The sequence below is a fragment of the Bombina bombina genome, chromosome 3 (assembly GCF_027579735.1).
Source record: "Bombina bombina isolate aBomBom1 chromosome 3, aBomBom1.pri, whole genome shotgun sequence".
NCBI classification, from domain to species: Eukaryota; Metazoa; Chordata; class Amphibia; order Anura; family Bombinatoridae; genus Bombina; species Bombina bombina.
In genome coordinates this window covers 216,404,709-216,420,946 of record NC_069501.1, presented here as the reverse complement: position 1 = coordinate 216,420,946, position 16,238 = coordinate 216,404,709, and the positions used below count along the sequence as shown (strand labels likewise).

General features: G+C 41.0%; 1 pseudogene; it reads left to right on the top strand.

Moving 5' to 3' along the window:
• Window positions 1–3,948: 3,948 nt before the first annotated feature.
• Window positions 3,949–8,857, top strand: LOC128652281 (protein fem-1 homolog C-like; annotated as a pseudogene).
• Window positions 8,858–16,238: the final 7,381 nt, after the last annotated feature.

Sequence of the window (16,238 nt, the reverse complement as noted above, 5' to 3'; positions counted from 1 at the left end):
TGGCATCTTGGTTAAAACTTCTGATTCACAAAGCTTATTTGGAAGTGGGGCAGTCTCCGCCTCAGAGAATAACCGCTCTTTGTATGGTGGGGGTGAGTGTAGTCAGCAGAGGTTGTCACTTCCTAAGGAAGGGACCAAACCTGTGTCCAGTATCTAACTTCGTATCATATTGTTCAATGAAGAGGTGTTTCATTAGTAGACCTTTGAATTATGCTATAGTCTGTGCTTTTTTGGAAATCCATCTACACAGGATGCAATGTCGTGCCAATAGGGTGCACAGGAACAGAATGTTGTGCAGTTTTTATATGAATTGTTCCAAAGGAAGAGGAACATTTTTATCTGTGACTACTGTAATGTCTAACTGGAATGTGGTATTTACCCAATACTGTAGCCGTCCCCAGAACCGTTTAATCAGTGGGCATGAATAAAAGCATTGTTGGAAATTAGGGGAGGCGCTGCTGCATTTCACACATAAATTGGGTTTTTGCAGTTTCTATTTGTATAGTCTGGAAGGGGTGAGATAGTCCTTGTTAAGAATTCTAATCTGCGCCCCTCTCAATAGAATGGCTAGTGTTGCTGTTTTTGCCCTTACTAGGCTTGATTTTATGTCTTGTATAGAGATCTGTGTTGAGAATTCTGGGCCTATCCTTTCTAGGATTGCCGTCTGTATACTTCTTTCTTTTTGCTTTAGCAGGCACTTATAGAAACCACAGGATGTGAAAATTCCCATTTGGAATAATGCATGTGAGATGGAGAAGTGGGAGGAACTCCAAAATTCTGTGTTTTCCCTTTGGAGGTCATGAATGTAGTGCCTTAATTGTAGATAAGCAAAGAAGTGTTTATTAGGGATATCAAATAAACTTTGTAATTCTTGAAACGTTCTAAACGTGTGTAACAATGGATCTAGGACATCACCCAGCATTCTAAGCCCTAAGGTCTTCCAAGCGTGAAAGGGTGCTGACTCATTCCCTGCCGGAAATTCCTGATTGCCTATTACCAGGATAAACTTAGGCGTGGGAGATTTTAAATTTAGGTGTCTGAGTATCATATGCCAGGCCCTTAAGGGGTCTTTGTATAATGGGTTTCCGCTAACCTGGGTCGGGAGGTCTTTAAGAAGAGCGTATGGTAAGTAGGCTGGGGCAAGTGGTGCAACCACTGCTTCATCGAGTTGTGCATCATCGAAGAGGAATGTGTTTAACCGTCAATCTGTGACCAGTCTTGCCAGTGCTACCCAGTTTCAGTTTTGGCAAACCCAGCCCCCTACTCAGGTATGGGAGCTGCAATCTATCGGATGCAAAATGGGTTTTCTTTCCCCTCCAGATGAAGGTACCAATAGCTTTGGGCATTGTTGAAAGATCTTTCTTGGTCATAAGAAAGGGCAAGACCAAGAGTGGGTTCAAGATCTTGGGCAGGGTAGTCATTTTGACCAAGTAAATTCAACCAGATAGACCCAGGGGAAGATGGGGCCAGCCCTGCAATTGGATGGATACATTTGTACATTGTCTAGAGATGTTTAGATCATACATTTTATGTGGGTTCCTGTGCAGTTGGATGCCCAGATATGTAAGAGTCTTGTGCTACTACAAAGAGGTAGTCACCACTTGACCATCAGTCTTTATTTAGCCACAGTATCTCGGACTTAGATGTATTTATTTTGTTGCCGGAGAAAAAGCCAAATTCTGTTAATATTGCAGAATGTGAGGGATGTGCAAATCTGGATTCTCTACGAATAGTAGCATGTCGTCTGTGTATAAAGCTAGGTGATTGGGGACTCCTTTAATGGAGATGCCTGGGAAGATTTGCCTAAGTCTGCAGGCCAAAGGCTCCAGGGCGAGATCGAAAAGCAAAGGTGATGATGGACAGACTTGCCGGGTGTCCCTCTGCAGGAGAAAATCAGGGGGGAAAATAACATTAACTGTAATTCGTGCCATTGGATGAGTATATATTTTGCGGATCATTTCTAGAAATGGGCCCTGGAAATTGAAGTGATGCATGGTGTTGAGCAGATGTGACCATTCAACATGGTTGAAGGCCTTCTCTGCGTCCAGAGATAGCAGGAAGGCCTCTGGAGCCCCGTCCGCCCCCTCACCACCCCCAGACTCCAGTAAAGGTTGATAACTGATGTACGCTTGAAGACAAAGCCTGTTTGATCCTTATGCAGGAGGGATGGTTTTTATAACAATCTTATAGTCAGAGTTTAGTAGGTAAATGGGGCGGTAGGATTCTGGCAGGGTATGGTCTTTATCTGGTTTGGGGATGAGGGTGATATGGGCAGTGGAGAGGTTTTGGGAGGTTGTAATGTTTTCCTGAAAGTAAGAATTGTACAGTTTTGCTAAGGTTGAGGAGATTTGAGTTTGAAGGATTTGGTAGAATTCCATCGGTAGCCCGTCAGGGCCTACTGCCTTGCCTAGAGGTATAGATTTCATTGTACATACTATTTTGTCTGAGGAAATAGGGGCATTAATGCTAGCTTATTGCTTTTGGGTAAGCTGCGGGAGGGCTAGAGTCCGCCAGAAGGCTTGTTGGGTTTCCGGGGGAATTCAATTGTTGCTGTGTGTATAGTTGTGTATAGTATTGAGTAAAACAGTGTGCCACTTCTGATAGGGATGTAAATGTCTTGCCCTGGAATCTAAGCGCAGCAACATTTGCCTTTGCCGTGCAAAGTTTAGTCAGAGATGCTAAGAGTTTGCCTGATCTGTTACCAAATCTGTAGTACTTACTCAAAGTTTTGAAAGAGGCCTGATGCTAAGGAAGGCATCAAGGTCCTCTTTAGCGGTGGTGTAAAGATCAAAGGATGTGGACGTTTTTTCTGTGAGATATGTTTGATAAGCCTGACCAAGTCAATTTTGTAACTCAATGTGTCTATGTTGGGTTTTCTGTTTGATATTAGCTACATAGGATATTATATAGCCAGTCAGCACAGTTTTTGCAGTTTCCCAAAATAATTGTGGGTTGTCCAGGTGGGCAAAATTGTCTGTATAGAAGTCCGTCCAGCAGTGTGATAGGAATTTGGAGAATGCATCTGAGGAGTACAAATAGGTGGGGAAGCGTAGGGTGTTCCTGTTAGGACTAGGTCCATAAGATTCTAGTGTCAATTCCAATGGCGCATGATCAGATATTACAATATCATTTATTTTATCTTGCTTAACCTTAGGGACAAGGGAATTGGAAATTAGAAAGAGGTCTATTCTGGAGAGGGTTGACTTCACTTTAGAGAGGCAAGTGAAGTCTTTATCTTTAGGGTGAAGCAATCTCCAAATGTTGCACAGGTTAAGGTCGGTGTGGAGTCCACCAAATGTTTAAGTTTCAAATATGGCCTTGTAATTAAGTCGGAGGTCTTTAGATGTTCTGCCTTGGAGCCATAATCTGTCAAGAATATGTGAGGGTGTTAGATTAAAATCCCCTCCCACCACAAGGTTCGTGACCACATAGGGGGTCAGGGTTTGTATTAACCTGTCCCAATAAGGGGGTGATCTATGATTGGGCGCATATATATTGCAAAAAGTGTAATTAACCAAGTCTAGTTGTGCCTGTATAATAAGGAACCTACCCTCTGTGTTTGTGTGGATATGATTAATGTTTGCAGTCACCTGCTTACCAAATAAAATAGCTAACCCCCTGCTTGTGCTTGTATAAGAGAGGAATGTGGCTGTAAGCTATCAGGCGGAGTAGAGCACCGCCCATCTCGTCACACTGGTCATGGCACTGCAGAGACTGTCAGGGAGCGAACAAGAAAAGCTGGCTGCCATGGACGCAGTAATGCCTGAAGGATTCCGGTCACCGAAGCACAACTCAATCATCATGCATCTGTGAAACCATATTCATGCTGCTCCTGAGGACGGAGAGGATTTCATACTTTTTTGTTATTGTGCCTTCCGTTTAAAAATTTTCATTGTCAATAAAGAGCATTGGTATCTCCTGTTTTTTTTTTAAAGCTGTCAGAGTAGAGCAGCCATGGATCTCAAGACAGCATTATTCAACGCTGCCCATGATGGTAAGCTGCGTCTTTTCTCAAAACTTCTGGAAAACAAAGCTAAGGATGAAGTAGTCTTGCAGAAAAAAACAATGGTGCCACTCCACTTTTAATGGCAGCTCGGTATGGGCACTTGGATGTGGTGTATTATTTGCTATATCAGTGCAGTGCCTCAGTTGAAATTGGTGGATCTGTTAATTTTGATGGAGAGATGATAGAAGGGGCACCTCCTCTTTGGGCCGCCTCTGCTGCTGGGGACCTAAAAATCGTGCAATCTCTTCTTGATCATGGGGCTTCCGTTAACAACACCACCCTTACTAACTCTACTCTGCTGCGTGCAGCCTGCTTTGATGGGCACCTGGAAATTGTCAAGTATCTGGTAGAGCACAACGCTGACTTGGAAGTAACTAATCACCATGGGCATACCTGTCTTATGATATCCTGTTATAAGGGTCACACGGAGATTGCCCAGTTCTTGCTCGAGAAGGGAGCTGATGTAAACCACAAGAGTTAAAAGGAAATACAGCTTTACATGACTGCGCTGAGTCTGGAAGCTTGGGCATCATGAAGATGCTCCTTAAATATGGTGCTAAAATGGAAAAGGATGGCTATGGCATGACACCACTCCTCTCTGTCAGTGTTACTGTGCACACAAATATTATTGACTTTCTTACTCAGCACCCACAGACAAGCAAAACTGAGTGCATTAATGCACTTGAACTCCTTGGCGCCAATTTTGTAGACAAAAAGCGGGACCTACTGGGTGCCTTAAAATACTGGAAGCGAGCTATGGATATGAGATACAGTAATAGAACTAATGTTATCAGCAAACCTGTTCCTCAGACGTTGATAATGGCTTATGATTATGCTAAAGAAGTGAATACTGCTGAAGAGTTAGATAATCTAATTGCAGATCCAGATGAGATGAGAATGCAGGCACTTTTAATTAGAGAACGTATTTAGGGCTCTTCTCATCCTGATACATCGTATTACATTTGTTACCGAGGGGCTGTTTATGCAGATTCTGGGAATTTCAAAATATGCATCAATTTATGGAAATATGCTTTGGACATGCAACAGAGCAACTTGGATCCTTTAAGTCCAATGACAGCCAGCAGTTTGCTGTCTTTTGCGGAGCTTTTCTCCTTCCTGCTTCAGGACCGAGCAAAAGGTCTTCTGGGCACCACAGTTACGTTTGATGACCTAATGGGAATACTGTGTAAAAGTGTATTGGAATTGACAGAGATGTCAAACAAACATTATTGCCTCCTGACCAAATCCAGCTAAACAATACCCTCTCTATTATATTACACTTGATCTGTTTGTTGGAGAAGGTTCCCTACAGTTCTGAGCAAGAGCACTTAAAAAAAGCAGAATATCGGGGGGCGGAGCCAACTGCCGAAGCAGCAAGACTTAACTTGAGAGTGCTCCCAGCTCTAAACTTCAATAATGGAGGCTATTTGATAGAATTTTAACTTTTGGTTGAACTCAAGTTCCTTAATCTTCTCTGTGGACACTGACCGAGAAAGGAAGCCTGCTTTACCATAATAGTGTCTCTTAGGAGACATGTGGAAAAATTAGCCCTCAGACGCACATAGTATTCTGGATTAAGATGGCGGCAGACATTGTTAATGCGCTTTCTGTACTGGAGCGTACTATGGACTTTCATTATGGTGACCTATTACAACATATCCGCCTTTTGCGGTCTGAACCGCAAGACATGCCTAGCCATGAAGATTGACGATCAACCTATCTCCCGGACTCAGCGGAAGATAGTTGTGACATACTGTCACCGCATCCTATTGAAATGCCTGACACCCGGTCTTTAATTAGGCCCAATGATCCTATGGTGCGGGCTGAGGAGAATTACCTTCAGGCGTTCCTTTGTGCTCATTTGGATGAGTATGCGTGCGAGCTCTCTGAGGTTATTGCAACGTCATTAGACCCTGTGAAGAGGCGGCCGATAGTTGAGGGGCCAGTGACCAGAGCTATTGAAGATGGATGCTTGACACTGCACTTTGTGCGGCCTCTGTGTTGGGCTCCGAATGTTAGTACTCACCTGATTTTGTTGTTGAGCGGTCTGAGCTCTCTGACAATTTCTCTCTATGCCAGCTCTTCATCCCGGGCGATCAATTTCTTATGTTGCCTTCTTTGCAGCATTTTTCTTCAGGAGATGCGCAGGGAAATTTGGAACAGCAAGGTACAGATGAGCCCTATTGACAGTGGACAGCGGCTCCTCTACGAGTTTAAGTGTTGAGAGTCAGTCCTATGAACGCTGTAAAGATAGGTGTTGGGTAATCTTACTTTTCTCCCAATACAGGTGCTCCCAGCACTTAGACTTTGTCACTACTGTATGGACTTATTTTGTAGGATACTAAGTTTAGGACACCTTCATGAGAATGTTCCAGTTTAAATATGGTGTCCAACCTTCTATGCCTGTTATTTACCTAATCTATACACTTTTATTCCAGTATTCATTGTGCACCCCACTAATGTTATCTTTATTCAGTAAAGCTAACCCACTTTTAGCCAGGGTATTTAATTTGATGGCTCTTTATCTATATGCATACAGTTAGCCGAATGATAGAGCCTTATATTACTATTGAAAATGCTCCTCATTGTATACATTCAGTTTGGTTTTAGGCAACGTTATTATATGATTATTAGTTGAGTACCAGTATATTCTGCTTTATTAAGAGCTTTATTCACCCCTAGAGGCACTACTATATTCCTCAGTTGAACAGCAAGCCTGATCCTGCATGTGGTTTATATTGAGATATTTTGAAATAAGATTATGTGATACACTTTCCCATATACATTTTTATGACACAGGATCATGGTCTGGGTCTATTGCGACCATGATGTTCAGTTTTCGCAGGTTAATCTCTCAGTCCACAGTATAGTCTTAGTAGGTCAATATAAAATTGAGTTCTAAGGAATACAAAATGGGCACCCATTATGTATATGCCGTGTGCATACTGCAATTTTTAGATGCTGTGTAGCTCGCATGTAAAGAGCTTTAATACTGTTGTATGCTAACGTAATGGGGACCACTTCTCTCTTAATGTCACTCGCAAAATACTTTAATAACTGATAAGCTGCTCAGTGTTATCCCATTTCCTACAGAAACAGAAAGGGGTCCTTTATGTTTTGTACCTATTACTTTCCCCCATATATAATACTTAAACCCTTAAAAGGGCCAAGAGAGGGAGTCATCTTTATTGAATGGGGATAACCCTTCAATATGTATATTACACACTAGGGGAATTATTTTTACAAACTAAAACTACTACATTCCACCCTTTTATTATATCTATATTTTATATTTTTTATGCCCTTATAGGCTTGTATAGGTCCAAAGGTGGCCATTTATATTAGTGAGGATCCCTTCTAGTCTCACATTCTATTTTTAGGGCACAAGAGTGACTCGAGTTAGTTTAAGAGGTGTTGCATTAATATAAACCCCAGCATAATATTTAGCTAAGAGGTATTGTTTAATATGTTTATCAATATATATGTATGCCTATTTTTCTGATGTTATCCTAGACACTATGAGCATGGGAGTTGACTGGTATTCTTAACATAATCAATGTTTACAGGAGGTTAATGTTTTTTCAATAGGTTTGTCTGATTTTCCTTTTTTTATACCTACTACTTATTTCTCAGTAAGCTCATATAACAGCCCCCTGATGCCTTTAGCTCATCTATTGTCGTCATGTAAGAGGTTTCCCCTAGATTAACTTAGGTAAGATGATTTTATATTGTCCTAGAGCTATTCTTGTTATTAAATAATTTGAGGTTGGGGTTTATGTACCATACATCCCTGGATTTCGTTTTTTTTTTTACCCTACAGCCTAAGATGATATTAATGGAATAGTTCACTCTTCCCCTACTACCCTAAACTTTAAGAGGTTTTTACCTGTCGAATATTAGTTTGTATCAATTTAAGCTTTACATGATATGTTAGATCTAATCCTATGTATCACTTAATTACGAGCCTACTGGAACTTAAGGAACACACCTCGGGTAATACTAGCTTACTACCCTTCTCAGACGTAGCCCAGTTTTTTGTTTGTTTATTTTCTTCTCTTTCTCTTCTCTCCCTCACACTAAATGGCTCCGCCCCCCCTTCCCCTTTATATCAAGAGCTGCTCTTTGCCCGCTGACTCCCCCCCCCCCCCCCCACTTATACATATTCAGAAGGTCCAGGAGTGGCCTCACTAGAGACTACTATACATGTTTCATTTCCATAACTATAAGACCAACGTGTGGTCAGCTCAGTAGTCACTTTAACAAGCTAGTACTATTACAAAATGGAGGATTCATAAGCTCAGGTCACCTATTGTCTGAACCACTAATCTAAATATAACTTGTTCATGTATTTTATTTGTTTATGTGTCTAATTTGTAACACATGTGACTGTTATCATAAGTTGTAATGTTTGAAAATCCTCAATATAAAAATACATTTAAAAAAAAAAAAAAAAAGCAGAATATATACAGGTTCCTCAAGTTACAACCAAAAGGGAAGAACAACTTCAGTCCTCTACATCTGACTGTGGACAAAAACACCACTTGTGTTGGTCGCTACCCTGTCTGCAAATTCCCTTCTCTTCAGGTAACTGCCATCTTGGTGGAATGTGGTGCTGAGGTAAATGTCAGAGATGCTGATCAAAACAGTCCCCTGCACATTGCTGCTTTAAACAACAACCCAGATATTATGAATTTGCTTATTAAATCTGGAGCATACTTAGACTCTACAAATGCTCACAACCAAACTGCCTGTGATTTGCTAGATGAAAAGGAAATGGGAAATAACTTGATCCAACCAATTAACCACACTACACTGCAGTGTCTGGCTAAAGAGCTTTGTATTGCTTCATAGATGATGTTTTTTTCTAGGACTTTTAGTACTATTGAAGGATGAGCTCTCGACTGTTGGTTTCTTACTCAAGCATTGCTGTTGTGTTACACCGCTTATATTTCAGCAGATTGCCATTTATTGTTTTTGCTGCAACATCATCGTAGTTCTGAAGATTGGTTACCCCATATTTAAACATCATTTTGTCATAAACAATTGGTTTTCAAGGTCATCTTAAATTGTTCTTGTAACATCATCTGCAAAATTGGTTTGCCTGTTAATGTTAAGGGGACTAAGCTTTATTTTCCTTCCTATGCCTTTACTGTTGGTTTCTTGCTCATGCTGATTGTTGATTTTTTTTTTTAACATTATCTCTGCCCATGTAATCTCAAAACTTTTTTCTCAGTGCCAGAATGGATATTTCTATTTATATGGACCATTGCAAAATTGTAAAAGGGTTATGAACATGTTAATGTTTGCAATTACCATAAGTGCTTTTATCTTCTCTATGCACTGGCTTAGACATGACTTTTGTGTGTTAGTAACTTCTATGCAGCATTATGCCTACCAGACTCAAAATGCTACCCTTATTATCACCTAAACGTAAATTTTTACTAATTACAAATCAGCATGGCTTTGGTTCAACTTATCAGCTGCGGCAACCTACATATCCCGACATTAACTTTGTGGAGCACTCTAAATATATTTGCCAATAAAACATAGTTTTGCTTTTGTACACAAAAAAAAAGAGGTATGTGGCCTCTCCCACCCAGTCCCTCCGCAGCTTACCGTGTTCGTCATATGTGAGGTGAGTCTCTTGTAGGAACGCAACATCTGTTCTCATGCGTTGCAGATGTGTTAGAATTGATTTTCGCTTTATGGGGAGTTGATGCTCCCAACATTCCACGTTATAAGTCTAAGTGGCATTGTATATTAGTGGGGCACACTATGGTGGGCAGAGATGGAGCGGAAGGGACGCGGGGGGACAGGGAGAAGGGGAGCAGGCAGGTGGGTGAGACTTGTGACCAGAAGGAGTAAGGGTAAGTCCAGTTGGGGGGAACTGGGTCGGTGTATGTGGTATTCCCGCTGTGCAGCGCATGGGGTATGCACAAGGATTGTAGGGGGCATATGGGTGATAACCCCTGCCATTCAGTGCCACTAGGCAATTTGTGATTGAGGCTCTGAACATGGTCACATTGGGCAAATTCATAACTACTCCAGGGGGTACACCAGAGCCACAGAGACCCAGAGAATAGTACACCTCCTAGGTCATTGAAATGTACTGTAATGCAATGGCATATATAATCAGTGATGTATATACAATAGTGAAAGACAGCACCTTTTTTCGTTCTGGGGCACAGGAAAGGGTTAGCCAGACCCCAATATGTATTCAAAAGAAGTAGTTTTCCAGCCTCCAGTTAGATTTTAAAAAGACCTTTATTAATTTCTTACAGGGTCCATCATATCAACCAACTTTTTTTTTTTGTTTGTTTGTTTTTTTGTTGATATGATGGACCCTGTAAAAAATTAATAAAGGTCTTTTTAAAATCTAACTGGAGGCTGGAAAACTACTTCTTTTGAATATATAATCAGTGACAAATTCAACAATTTCTATTATAGAGGTTAATCGGCCTAAACAACTGAGCCTCAACCAATATGGTATATCAGAGAAGCAAGTAGGGGTGTAGGGTGGTTTACTACGCATTGTGTGAGCTTATAGCTCAAATATTGACCCCAGGGGGGCGGAGTTGGCCGCCAAAGCAACTAGACGCATAATGCAGTAGCTCCCGGCTTCAATAAAGATTCTGGGGGTTCTTTTTGACCTGAAAGTTCATAATAAGGGACAGATGTACTTTGAACCCCTGCCTAAGAGCCTGCTTGAAAGATTGGGAGAAAGATAGGCTCACGTGAAAGTACAGTCCTGTGTTGAGTCTGTGGAACTCTTGGGCTGCAGTCATCTTCCAAGAAGGTGGAGTGTTTACCCCTAATTCTGTATAGCAACCCTAAATGCAAGTTCCAGAGGGAAAATTGCAAAGTGACTAGAAGAAGGGACCCAGAAGCCATTTACAAGTCCGCAATGAGAACAAAAAGATATCTAAACAGCAGAGTTGGGCCTTCATGTAGGTGCCTGTCGTTCTTCTGTAGCGAGATATCTTTGCAAGGCTTTGGGTGAGTGGAACAATTTGATTCCTGAGGGTGTTTGAAGGCAGAGTTTGGCTGGGAACAGAAGAGCCACTTTACGTCCCTGTTTCAGGAGTTGGGAGCACAATGGAGTGAATTCTTTACTCTGCTTTGTGACCTCAGCCGAGAAGTCTTGAAAGAGTAGAAATCGTGCCTCTTCATAGATGATCTCCTTTCTTGCTCTTTATGCTCACAGGATTTTGATTTTTTCCAGGCATTTAAAGATTACCTGTCTAGGTTTCATTTTTGCGTGCTCCAGGGTTCTCTCAGGGCCCACATGGTGAGCTCTCTTTACATCTGTAAGCCCGTTGTAACTTTTCCTTGAAATGTTAATTGAGTTAGATCCAACTGCTGATCTTACAAATTTGCTATATAGAATTTTATAATAACAATTATGATGTGCAGTAATTATTCTAAATTCTTCTGTATATATATTGAAGGAGCTGATAAAATTGTTGGTATGTTTACCGGTTCTAACTCAGACACACTATCACTGGTCAGGCAGCTGGAAAAAAACCCCAGTAGTGTGCTGAATCTGAGAACCCGGGAGATTTAGTAAGGGAGCTTTGCTTACTTTAGAATACTGCTACGGCAGCACAAGCTCCGGTTTAGTCTGTGGAAGTGTTCAATGGCCTCTGCAAACACTTGATAGATGTTGAGAGTCTGCTGCAAGTAATGAGAGCGAGCTGGGTGAGAGGCTCTGCCCCCAGAATGTGAGATTAATGTTTGGAAGCCGCTCATGAGAACGGTAGGTATGATTTAACACAACAGTCTTTAAACTTGTATTGCTCTGAACATACAAGGTAGCAATTTTGGTAAACAAGTAGTAGCTTCTGGATCTGTAGATAGGTAGTTCCGTCTTATAAAGGACATGGAATCAGACTTAACAGTGCTGGAGTCCTGTACTGAATACAAAGCTACTACAATAATCAAGGAAGGATAATCAGCAGGTGATCCATTAAACAGGTAGAGAAACAGTAACACCCTCCTCTAAAAGGTACAGACATCACAACATCAAGCCTAGGAGAGTAGTGAATTCTAGTAGGCTTTTTCCTTGGACTGATTTGGGCACACCTACAATATGCAGGTTGTTGCATCGACTTCTATTCTCCAAGTTGTCTACTCGGTCCTGTAAAAGTTGTTTCTGTCTAAGGAGTTGTCTGAGGAAACTTTCTGAGTTTGATTGCCTGTCCTCCACCTCAGATATGTGGGAATCAGCTGAACTAAGCCGGGATGAGAACTGCCGAACCTCGCTTGTTAGCATGTCAACACTGACCTGAAGTGAGTCCATCTTTGGGAGAAAGAAGGATTGTCTGGTCTCCTGTGTGGTTTATTGACTGTTCTATTTGCAGTTGGCTCTCATCATGAATTTCAACCGTGTGCCTTTGTTTTCTTTCTGCACCTTTTGCTTTAGTATTCATGCTGCCTTTGGAGTGGGTGAGAGTTTTTGAAACTATTTGTCCACTTTCATGGACAAACAAAGAAAAAAAGACTGCGGTCAAGTGAGGTTGTTAGTAGGGGGATTACTTTACTGTAGAGTCAGAACAGGTGACCAAGCGAGCTCCCATGCTCCTATGCATTTATAATACTGTTGTGCTATATTGATGCTCCAGGAAAAGGCCTGTAGGCCAGAGAGGCGTGTTTTATCAGAATGCCTTACTGTGGGCCCAATTCGAGATCTTACTTTCAGGCTTGATTAATGCAGTATGTTGCAGTTAGTTTTTCTGGGGTGTATTTTGAACACTAGAATAAAGTCAGCACTTGATAAAGAGCAATAATTATAGCTGCGTGTTATGCCTGTGTCTGGCTGCAACACGGCTTGTAGCCGACTTATGGTCTCTCAGTATGTAATATTACTCACCCACGAGTCCGCATGTAGATATGGCACTGGTGCTGCGGAATCAGAGGGCAAAATCGCCTTTGTTAGGTCCGTTACGATCTCCGTTTTTTTGTGCAGAGGACCTTCCAATATGGCGCAGGTAACTTTTGCGCCATTTGCGTAGAGCTATATGGAACTCCAGGGGCCAGGGCTGATGTGAGGAGCCCTACATGCTCTGATTTTGGCTGGCCCCTTGCCTCTGCAATTGACCCAGCAAGTTAGGTGTGTGGAGAAGGTAGCGAACGGGATATTTGAGGGATTTAGCTCTCTGGGAATCAGAGCTCGTGTTCAATACTGCTACCTCGACGACACCAGAATATACAATTTTAAACAACTTTTCAGTTTACCTCTATTATCAAATTTGTTTCATTCTCTTGGTATCATTTGTTGAAAGAGCAGCAATGCACTACTGGTTTCTAACTGAACACATGGGTGTGCCAATGACACTCAGTATATACTATATATGTAGCCACTAGAACCTAGGTTCTTTGCTGCTCCTGAGCTTACCTAGATAAACCTTTCAGCAAAGGATAACAAGAGAAGGAAACAAATTAAATAATAGAAGTAAATTGGAAAGTTGATTAAAATTGTATGAATGTCTAATTATGACTTTACTGTCCCTTTAATATAACCATGTTGGTTATGCAAAACTGGGGAATGGGTAATAAAGGGATTATCTATCTTTTTGTAATGCTCGTGGGATACTTCTCTATCAGCCCAAACTCGGTCACTAGTCTTGTTATCCCGTCGTCGAGCCGGAATGATAGGGAATATCCCAAAGCAAAGAAAGTTAGTGAGATGAGGAAGGCGGCACTCACCACAGGCAGGACAGTCCCCAACGGCAACAGCAAAGCAGTCCAAAGATAAACCCCTAGAATAGTCAGGCAGGCAGGGTTTGGCAACAGTAAAGCAGTCCAAGTGCACACCACTAGGATGGTCAGGCAGGCAGGGTTTGGCAACAGTAGAGCAGTCCACCAGTTTAAGGGTTTAGGCAGGTAGTGTAGTCAGACAGGCAGGTTCAGTAACGATATTAGGCACAAGAAAGAACAATCTGTCACACCCAGGAACACACAAAGTATCACCTATACTTGGGCAGTGGCAGTTCGTTCTAAAAACATTTAAATAGGCACAGATTTGTGCCACTGAGCTTCGACCGGCATCTGGAGCGTGCAGTGATGACATCAGTGCCGCAAGCATCCGGAGCCAATACTGCCCCTGGCAACGAGCAGGGAAGGAGACGCTGCGCCCCTAGCAATGGCTAGAGTGGTGCGGCGTGACACTTTTTAAACAATATAAATTCTGGAGTAGACTATCTCTCCCTTTAAATATCCCTCCTACTTCCCTCCCTCTCCCAGATGTTCTTTGTCTCATCAAGGAGAGAGGCATGGATAGAGGTGTTCAAGATTTCTTGAAAGATTACAAGGATATTGATCCCAAACTTTCCCTCAATGGATAATTCCTGGAAGAGAAGGATTTAGGAGAGTACTAACTGTGCAATGTAAATCTTCTCTCTGGAGTTATGGCCAATTCTCAGTCAAGTCCCATCTGCATTTCTGATCAGGCATCTTTAGAGTGGTTGCTTAAATCAACTATCAAGGGGGGACTTGCATCTTCCTCACCATGCAAGAAATGTCTCTCTATTTGTTATCAATAGAGAACGAAAGATGTTTTCTATCAACTTCATATATTCTATCAACTTGGTCTTACCTTTACACATTTCCAGTTTCTGAGGTTTGCCTTTCTGGACAAGCATTTTCAGTTTGTTGCTCTACCATTTGGTCTGGCTACATCTCCAGGAATATTGACAAAGGTTCTGGGTGCCCTTTTGTTTGTGAGCAGAACTTACCTAGACGATATCTTGGTTCACGCCCTGTCTTTTTCTTTAGAAGAATCTCACACCAGCCGACTCTTGTTTTTCCTTCAAGAACATGGTTGGAGGATCAATTTTCCAAAAAGTTCTTTGATTCCTTAAACAAAGTGTCAGGTTATGGCTGAGTGGCATTGGATATCACATCATTTAATATCTCATTTAGCTAATATCTACTATAAATTGATTTAACGGTACTGTAAATGACACTGAAGCGGGTGGTATTGACCCCCTCTTGTTCTGAAACACAGATTTCAAGAACAAAGAAATACACACTACAGGCCAGGATGCCCCCTGGGGTGGTGGAGACAAGATTCTGTACATGAAGTCAGATAAGCAAACAAAATTCTGAGGATGTAGTAATTAGCACATGTCTGTTAATTACCCCTGAACCAACTAAATACACATTATGCTGGCTAGCAAAAAGACATGTCTATATTATAACTTTGAAATTCATTTTAAAGTACAAATTATGTCTAATTTTCAGTTAAGGGATACCTCAGTATTGTATAAATGTGTATTTGAGGATCTGATCTATAAGCAAAACTGAGCTAACCTTTCTTTTTCCATAATTGCAAATACTTCTCTTATTTATGAGGTGAACTGGATTTATCTGAATAAGCTGAAACTTTCAAATTGACTTATCTGGTGATGTATACGGTTAATCTATATTTTATATGTAATAGATTTTAACAAAGGTATTGTAAAGCTACATTTAGATTGCAGCTGGTAATTTAAAGAGCATATTTGGTGTTTTAGGTTTATATCCATACTCCTGTGTAAATTAGAACCAGTCATATTTAGTGCTAAGTAATTTATTTGCTTGACAGGATTTTGCACTCCAGATCTATAAGTCAGTTATTATTGTGAACTATTTCAGAACTGTACATAAATTGGTTATTGTGGTTAAATCTCTGGTAGTTATTAATTAAGCATTGTTTTTTTTTTTTTAAATTTTTATTTATAAACCAACAAAATGTCCAGACTTTCTTTGTAGCAAGAAGAAAAAAGAAAATTTGTTACATGCACATATTAATCTTACCACGCAGGGTAATTTGAAACAAAACTTAACAAATACTATATTAGTAAGCTCATAAGGGGAGGGGAAAAGGGAGGGAGAAATAAACATATATACCTATTTGTATCAGCTTGATTATCTAAATATATAATTTTACTTCACCTAGCATTTTCTCCCTTTCTCACTCCTTTCTTTTCTTGTTTCAATTTTACATTAACATTGGGTTGGTGTTGGTGTGTTTTTATTGTTATATTTGCCAACCGCCCCAAATCAAACTAGCTAAAACAAAACTAAATAAAACTATGCGCATCAGGTGAGAAAGAAAAAGAAAAAAAAAAAAAAAAAAAAGAAAAAGGGGGAAAAAAGGGTTCCTCCACTTCTCTCGCCCCGCATCCTCATTCCGACTATCCCAGTATTTTATAATTAGTCAAATTCTGTAGTAAGAAGTTTACGCCCATTC